At 39.7% G+C, this 8650-nt stretch overlaps 1 long non-coding RNA gene across 1 annotated transcript; it reads left to right on the forward strand.

Annotated features, from left to right (window-relative positions):
- The first annotated feature begins 1660 nt into the window (after positions 1–1660).
- On the forward strand, positions 1661–8116 carry LOC139182620 (uncharacterized). The gene is made up of 3 exons (XR_011566136.1): positions 1661–1820; positions 7159–7250; positions 7954–8116. It is a non-coding gene; the product is annotated as an uncharacterized lncRNA (long non-coding RNA).
- Positions 8117–8650: the final 534 nt, after the last annotated feature.

Below are 8650 nucleotides of genomic sequence, written 5' to 3' on the forward strand. Positions count from 1 at the left end.
AATAACTATACAATTTATCAAACACTTTGAATATAAGCATCAGTGAACAAAGAAATGAATGCTAATATGGAGTTTTAATCAATGGTTTCCTTGGATAATACATACATCCAAATATCAGATCAACCCTCCCTCTAGGCTTCATTAGTATTCATGCATAACTAAATAATCTTGGCTCAATGGCTTGAAAAATCAACTGTTCTTGAAACTGAAAAATGTATTTAAATCACGATGTTTACTTATAATAAATACTGACAATTTCTTACAAAATTATAAGAACTTCAGGTATTATTATTTTGAACTTGAACTATTTAGAGATTGTATTATTTGAAATTATTATTTTGAGAATGTTTTATTTTCAAATTGAATCTCAGACTTTCTATTGGTGGAAAAAAATAAAGTCTAAATCCAATTTCTAGACCAAATGAAATGATTTATTCCTCAACCAATTATTTTAAATTACTAAACATTTAATTTACATATTTTCGGAATAGCTGCTGCTGCTGCTAAGTCATTTCAGTCATGTCCAACTCTGTGCAACCCCATAGATGGCAACCAGGCTCCGCCATCCCTGGGATTCTCCAGGCAAGAACACTGGAGTGGGTTTCAGAATAGCACTGCTTATTAAAAATAGAGACTATGTTAAATATAATACACACTTTCAGTATTTGATGGCTTAGCTTTTTAAGAAGGAATCTTTTTGATATATTGATCAAAATAAAGTTATAAAACTACAGCTTGTAAGGATGAGCCAAGTAGAATTAATATTGTTAAGTCAAAAGTGATTGAATATAGCATTTGGAAATGGCACAACCTATAAGTATGTGAGTTGAAATAGTTTGTAAGCTATTAATGAAAGCACATGATTAATTTAACATCAGGTCTGTAGAGTTTGCCCATGTAATAACAATATAAGTGTTGTAACTGAGCAGAACCCTGTGGGTATGTCTGTCAAATTTATGATTAACCTCCTTACCTGAACCTTTTTCTTGTTCAAAACTTGTTCTCAAAATTGAGGAGTATCAAAGAAAAGGGGGGAATTGTAATGGAGGAGGACCATACAGGGCCTTCCAAGGACAGGTCTTCCCCCATATCCTCTGCTTTAGCTCCTCTCTGAAGTTACATAGTTAATAGTATTTGATGCAAATCCCTGAGTTTTTAGAGATGTAAAAAGTCTCCCCTTCTCCCACAAATGGAAGATGATAACTACTTGATGATCAAAAGCACATAGCCCCAGGACCCCTGGAGTCTAAGGAATGATAATGTTAACCTCTGTGATACTACCCTGTTACCTCGCCATCAGCCGATCGGAGAATTGTGCACGAGTTGATTACACACCCTTCTGACCCCTTACTCTCTCATCTGGCCTTTAAGAATGCTTTGATGAAACCCTTTGGGGAAGCTCAGGGCTCCATTAGAACATGAGCCGCCTCTAACTTTGCATGATCCTGCAACAACACTTTCTGCTGTAAACACTGGCGTTTCAATCTGTTTTTGTGTCAGGCACTCGAACTTTGTATTAACAGTATGACTGTTGTCAACTGACATCTCCCTTTGACCTTTGTTTTCTCACATGAAAATGTCTAACTTTCTAATTTTTTCTACTTTCTGTTTCAGCTCTGAAACGTCTGCAATTCAGTTTACATATTTTCCCTTGCCAGGACTCTATTTTGTAACAAACATTTACGGATGTGATTAATAAAGCATCTTCACTCATTAATGCAAGAAGTATCCACTGAGTGATTGCTGTGTTCTGGGGCTTTCCATCAACTTCAGGTACATGGAACAAACAGAAGTCCTTCTCTCATGGACATTACATTCTAGTAAGTGAGAAAGATAATAAATAAGTATAAAATGTATGCTGTAAAGTTGGGACAGGGGCAGGAAGAGGGAAAGATTCATGGAAACGTCCCACTATAGCATCAGGAATATCTTTAGCACAAAATCCCTGTTCAACAATGACTTGAAGAAACAGGGGTTATTGCTGTAACTTAACAGGCAACACAGAAGTAAATGCTCTCCTGAGACTGATTCTACTGTGCCATCAAGTCCTTAGATTTTTTTCATCGTTTTGCTACTTTCCCTGAGAAATGGAATATTTCCTGCCACATGAGTAAATAAGGGTGTAACAGTCGTCAGTAATTACAGGCACCATGGAAGGTAAGCTGGTGAGCCCTGAGAAAACTCAGGATGTGAAAACACAGGAACGTGGACCCAGAGAGCTGAGGTGCATACCAAAGGAGTAGATTTCAGTGAGCCCGGACTCTTGCAGCTTCCCATACATAGAAAAGTGCTAAATTACTTAACTTGGGCTATCTGAGTTTCTTTAATGAACAATAATCTTTTGATATTTGGACTACCTGCCTTTTGTGCAAGCCTTCTATAAAACCTGGCTCCTCCCCCCATCCCCCCACCTCCTCAGAGCAGTTCTCTGTGTCACTTGAGATACATCTCCTGGTGAGTGATAAATGATAAAAATCCCCACCAAATAAAACATAGCTCTCAACTTCTTGGTTGTGAATATTTTTTAATTCCATGTGTCTTTGGTACTTCCTATTTCTCCTAATGCTTGTGACCTCATGGTCACAGGACGGCTGCCATTCTTCCATGCAACTGGAGAATAGCAACAGACAGTTCTCTTCTCTCTATCTTTTTTGAACTTTTGCAAGCATTTGTGTCCCCAGAACAACAATATCCACATCCCCCACAACTGTCTTCCCTATGCATAATTGTATTACTCCTGTCTTTTGTTTTCTGTATTTTGATGCTTTGACTGTCCTGCATGGTAGGCTGATTCCTAGCACCCTTCAAATGTGAACCAATCAATGCAGAGTTCACATTTCTATCACCTCCTCTATCAGGCCTTCATACTCTGGGATCCCCCTCCCCTAAATACCCCAAGACCAGGTACCAGGGGCAGCCCCTGAACCCCAGAGCCAAATAAAATCATTCAAACTAGCCAATCCTACAAATTCATTGACAGAAGGAGGTATTTTCTTTGGTCCAGGTGGACCACCGGGCCCTGACATATGTAAGGTTTGATTGGCTTGTAGGGGAAGGTGTTTGCTCTTCTGCTCAGTCGCTCAGTTGTATATGACTCTTTGGGACCCTACTGAATGTGTCCCACCAGGCTCCTCTGTCCATGGGATTCTCCAAGCAAGAATACTGGAGTAGGCTACCATTTCCTCCTCCAGGGCATCTTCCCAACTCAAGAATCAACCTGCATCTCCTGCACTCCTGCATTGGCAAATGGATTCTTTAGCACTGAGCCATCCAGGAAACCCTCTTGCTAAATTTTCAGAAGTCCCCTGGCTATTCATCCAGAAACACCCATCCTAAAACTAACATCTCTTCTTTTTTTCTGATCTTCAGAGACATTTCTTCCTTTTCAGTCCACATCCTCGTATATCTTTTTGTACCATTTTTATGTGCTTTGAATTGAAGAGTGCCTCTCTTGGCTGGAGAAGCAAATGTCAACCCACTCCAGCATTCTTGTCTGGAGAATTCCACAGACAGAGGAGCTTGGCAGGCTACAGTCCATGAGTTCTCAGAGTCAGACATGACTGAGCGACTAACACTTTTACATTTTCACCCTCCTCTTGGCAGGAGAAGATGAGGAGGGAGCTTTTGCTAAAGGTAGGGACCCACCGGTGCCCCATGTTGACACGGTAACCTGTTCTGGAAGCACAGTTTGGCAGACCTTTCCATGAGGATGGGGAGCCCCAGCACCGCCTAATGCAGTGGGTGTTTCCCAGTGGTGTGTTTCTCAGCAGGGGCTACAGGACCAGAGAAGAATGACATTCAAAATACGAATCTGCAGGACTCACATGGGCACCACCAAGAGATGCTGGCTGTTGCTGGACGATGGGTTCTGAGGGTTCCACAGGCACATGGTAGGGTTTGGATCAGAGGCAGTATTTCCACTGGCACAGAAATATGCCTCAATATGTGGCAAGCAGTTTGGCCGCCCTGCTGACGTCCACCCAGGTACCAGAGCTGGCACCCAGAAGAGGCTACCAAGACCCAAACAGATGGCCAGAAATCCAACAAAACTGTGGTGGTTCAGAGGGAGGGTCCATTCTTAGCAGGCGAATAATTATTACAAAGGAATTGAGGAACAGAACTGAGTCATGCTGTTTGCACCAGTGTGATGGGAGGTGTCCTCCAAAATAATCAATAAACAATCTATAATATGGTCCTGTGGCCCCAGCCAAGACCCTCCACTGGGAAACCCCCTCCACCAGCCTGGGGACCCCTGCTCCTTCCTGCCCTGTCTTCTCTTCAGTGACTCAATGTATCAGCCATTTTGACATCTCAGGGTTTGTTTCAAATTACAAAAACACCATTTTTCTGAAGTGATTTTATTTTCTTAAGAAACTATACTATTTTCCCTTTTTTGTGTGTGAGAACCTGAGGTAATTTGTAAGATATTTGCTGAAAACGGGGAGAAATCTACGGTACTTTTTCTTCATTCCCTTTGTACGTATTTGTCTGTAATTCAGAAAGGAGTGAAATCTGCCTCCTAATACTCATCCCCGTGGGCAGAATGAATATGTACAAACTGTTAAATGTGTTTGCTCACAGTTACTGTCCCTTCAAAATGATCATGCTTGACTAACTCTTAGTTCTACCTTAGGAACTTTTAGAAATGTGGCGTGTGTGGCAAGAAAGTTTTTACAGCAACGAAAATCAAATAATCCAGGCCCAATTCTAGGAAAACACTTAAGGAAATGATGATTAATTCTTACAATTGGATAATACATGTCCTATAAAATGGTGCTTAAATATATTTTGATGACATGGAAAATGCCTATTATTAGGTAAAATCAAGACTAGAGGATTTCTTTTTACAAAGATGACAAATTTAAAAAATAATAGCAGCTTTTCATGGATGATGGGATCATGATCAACTTTGTTATTTTCTAGATGCTTTTATACTTTTAAAATATCATAGAGTAAACACGCAACCTTTAAGACCAGAAAATATATTTGAATATATATGTGGGTATATATGCTTATATATGTATAATATACAACTATTATAGAGGCTGGCTAGCATGTGTAAACTGCTGGGCTATAAGTTAAATCACTGAGAATGATGTTTTGATAAAATTTGGTGAAATGTTCATAAAACAAGGGCAAATGAAAAGCTGGAATATAAATTGTGTAGAGGATATTCTCTTAGCTTCATTTGGTTTAATAAAAGAACTAAAATATATAGACAGAAAATAGTTTAATAAAACACAGAAAATGACTGAGATTATTTTGGATACACCCTTCTACGTTGGCAATGTTTCCTGCCTTGAATTTAATGAATGCACACTTCTTTTAGAATTAGATGTAAATATCACAAGGCGGGTGGCCACTTTCATTGCAGACATGGCAACAACTCTGTCCCCACGGGAGCTCACTTTCTCTTGCTGTGTACGTGCCGTAGCCTTTACAACATGCCAGCAAATGTGTTTTCATTATGCTTGCCAAACTGTGTCAACTCTTGCTTTCCCTGGTTGGTTAAACTTTATAACAAAATATTCTTAAAATACAAATGTGTCAATTTTGATTATTTGGAGCTTTCATCATTACTGGACATTTAAGCAAACATTTTTTAATTTCTTAAATTGAAGTGTAGTGGATTTACAATGCTGCATTAATTTCAGGTGAACAGAAAAGTGATTCAGTTATTCATATATATGCATTCTTTTTTAATATTCCTTCTGTTATAATTTATCATAGGATACTGAATATAGTTCCTTGTGCTATACAGTAGGGCTTTGTTCTTATTCATTCTATTTATAATAGTTTGCATCTACTGGACTTCCCTGGTGGCTCAGATGGTAAAGCGTCTGTCTACAATGCGGGAGACCTGGGTTCCATCCCTGGGTCGGGAAGATCCACTGGAGAAGGAAATGGCAATCCACTGCAGTACTATTGCCTGGAAAATCCCATGGACAGAGGAGCCTAGTAGGCTACAGTTCATGGGGTCGCAAAGAGTCAGACACGACTGAGCGACTTCAGTTTCCTTTCACTTTCCTTGCATCCACTAATCCCAAGCTCTCACTCCATCCCTCCTATGCCTCCCCCTTCCTTGGCAACACAAGTCTATCTCTATGTCTGTGAATCTTTTTTTGTTTTGTAGATAAGTTCATGTCCTATTTTAGATTCCATATGTAAATGTTATCATATAATATTTGTCTTTCTCCTTCTGACTTTACTTCACTTTATACGATCATCTCTAGTTGCATCCAGATTGCTGCAAGTGGCATTACTTCAGTCTTTTTATGGCTGAGTAGTATTCCATGGTATACATGTACTACATCTTCTTATCCATTCATCTGTAGATGGACATTTAGTTTGTTTGCATGTTTTGACTATTGTAAATATGTTGCTATGGACATAGGGGTGCATGTATATTATTTTATTAGAATTTTGTCTGGATGTTTACTGAGCAGTGGGATTGCTGGGTCATGTGGTAGCTCTATTTTTAGTTTTCTGAAGAACCGCATGTTGTTCTTCTGGTGGTTCTGTGTGTATACTCAGTCATGTCCAGCTTTTTGTGACCCCATGGACTGTAGCCTACCAGGCTCTTCTGTGCATGGGATTTCCCAAGCAAGAATACTGGAGTGGGGTGCCATTTCCTCCTCCAGGGGATCTTCCCAACCCAGGCTCTACCAACTTACATTCCCACCAACAGTGTAGGAGAGTTCCCTTTTCTCCACATCCTCTCCAGCATTTAAATAAAACATTTTTAATATCATATATATGATTCTTTTTCCTTTAATATAAAGTAAATGTGTTAATGTGATTTGGGAATTTGATTTTTTTTTCACTTTAGAGCTTCTGAAAAGTAAAAAGAATAGAAGCACCTGGGGTATATACACATCCGGAAAAAAAGTTGAGCCTGGCAAATCTGCTAAATAATATAGCATCTCTGTGTTAGCTTTCTTCTTCCCCTCCTCTCAATTATCTTCTTCAGTGTTCCACTTTATCAAACTGAAAGAAGCTTTTAAAACCCCTGGAGTTAAGGTTTCTTTCCCTCTTGGAGAAGAGAAATTGGTTTTTGTTTTATATTTTTTAAATTGGTCTCTCAAACGCTTGATAGCTATTTGTTTAAGAGTAGACGCAAATCTTACCATCTAAAATTCTGTTTTCTTGCATGTTCAGAATTGCCAGATTCTGCTGGGATCCTTCACATCAGTGAGAATCCAGACAGAGAACAGAAATCCTTTGAGGCAATCCACTCATCTTTCCTTCATGTGAGAAAGCAGCAGTTCTACAGACCAGACCAGATAAGAACTGGGTCAAAAAAATCCAAATGCTTTGCAGGGACAGGGCAGAAATTCTACAGCATCTGACATCCTGAGGCTGAGTGTAGAGGGCAGCTTGCCTGAAGCAGTCACATCGTCCTCTACACACTCAAAACCTGGGCTATAGGATAGGATAACAGGATAACAGGTCCCAGGGTACTAAAGTCTACACCCAACACATGCATTGAGTTTTAGGGGAGATTTTTTTATCTGTGGAAATATTCCAATCTTTTTGTGTTCAAATAAAAAAAAATGGTCACTGTTTTCTCACAATCATTAATTTTCAGGTAATGGTTATTATTTTAAATAATTGAATCACCATGAAAGGAGTCCACCCACAGAATCAAATCCAGATCATCACTGTAAAGGCATTATTTCAAACATTTCCAACATTCTTTCTCTTTATCAAGGGCCAATTTATGTTAGGAAACAGGATTTCAACAGATTGGAGACATGCATAGGCTTTTTGAAATCTTTAACGGTTCTGTCACTTTCTGAAAGTCTCTGGGGTGAGTGTGGGAAGAAAGTAGGTGGAGATTCAGAGTAAGCAGAGGCAGAGCTCAAGGGGGAAAATGGCTACATGTTCAGGCAACAAAGCCAAGATCACAGGACAGGACACAAGGAACTAAGAGTATTTTTGTCTTCTTTGCAGAAGAAGGCATCTGGGCATGTTAGACGTTGCATCCATCCATCAGACAGCGGTTGGTGAAGCCCTTTGTCAAGTGCAGACCAGGAAGACTGCCTGTGAGGAGATCAGAGTAGAGAAGACAGTGTCCTGGGCAGGTGAGTGACAGAAGGTCACCAGCCAGTCATGGAGAAACCACATGCACCTGATTCTCATATTTGCAAAACTTGGAAAGACCACACTTCTTGTAAAAATAAGATTGTGATATGCACTGCAGATAAAAATACTCTGATTATTGGTGACAGTCAGCAAGCTCAGCCTTATGCATTTTAATAAGCTGGTTTTCCTGACACAAGCAGTTTTTAAAAGATAGCAACTAGATTTCTAAAGGAAAAGAACAAAAAGATTGTATTTTCATGGTGATTATATTGCCTGTGAATTATATGATTGTCCCCATGTCTTCTCAACTTCCATCTAACTTGCATCTGAATCTAAAGAGTACATCCTTCTTAAGCTTGTGAGAAAAGGTTACAGATTTTTTCTCTCATCCATATTAAAAAGAAAGAAAAGAGAAAGAGAAAGCAGTTTAGAGTAAATGACCTAGACCAGTAAGGCTACTGCTCGCTCTTCCCTGGGGGAGCCAGCTCATGGCAGTGCAGCTCCTGGTGCCACGCCAGCCTGGGGATGAAGACGGTGCCACCAGAAGAGTCTGCACGAGCCCACA

The sequence above is a fragment of the Bos indicus genome, chromosome 4 (assembly GCF_029378745.1).
Source record: "Bos indicus isolate NIAB-ARS_2022 breed Sahiwal x Tharparkar chromosome 4, NIAB-ARS_B.indTharparkar_mat_pri_1.0, whole genome shotgun sequence".
NCBI lineage: Eukaryota > Metazoa > Chordata > Mammalia > Artiodactyla > Bovidae > Bos > Bos indicus.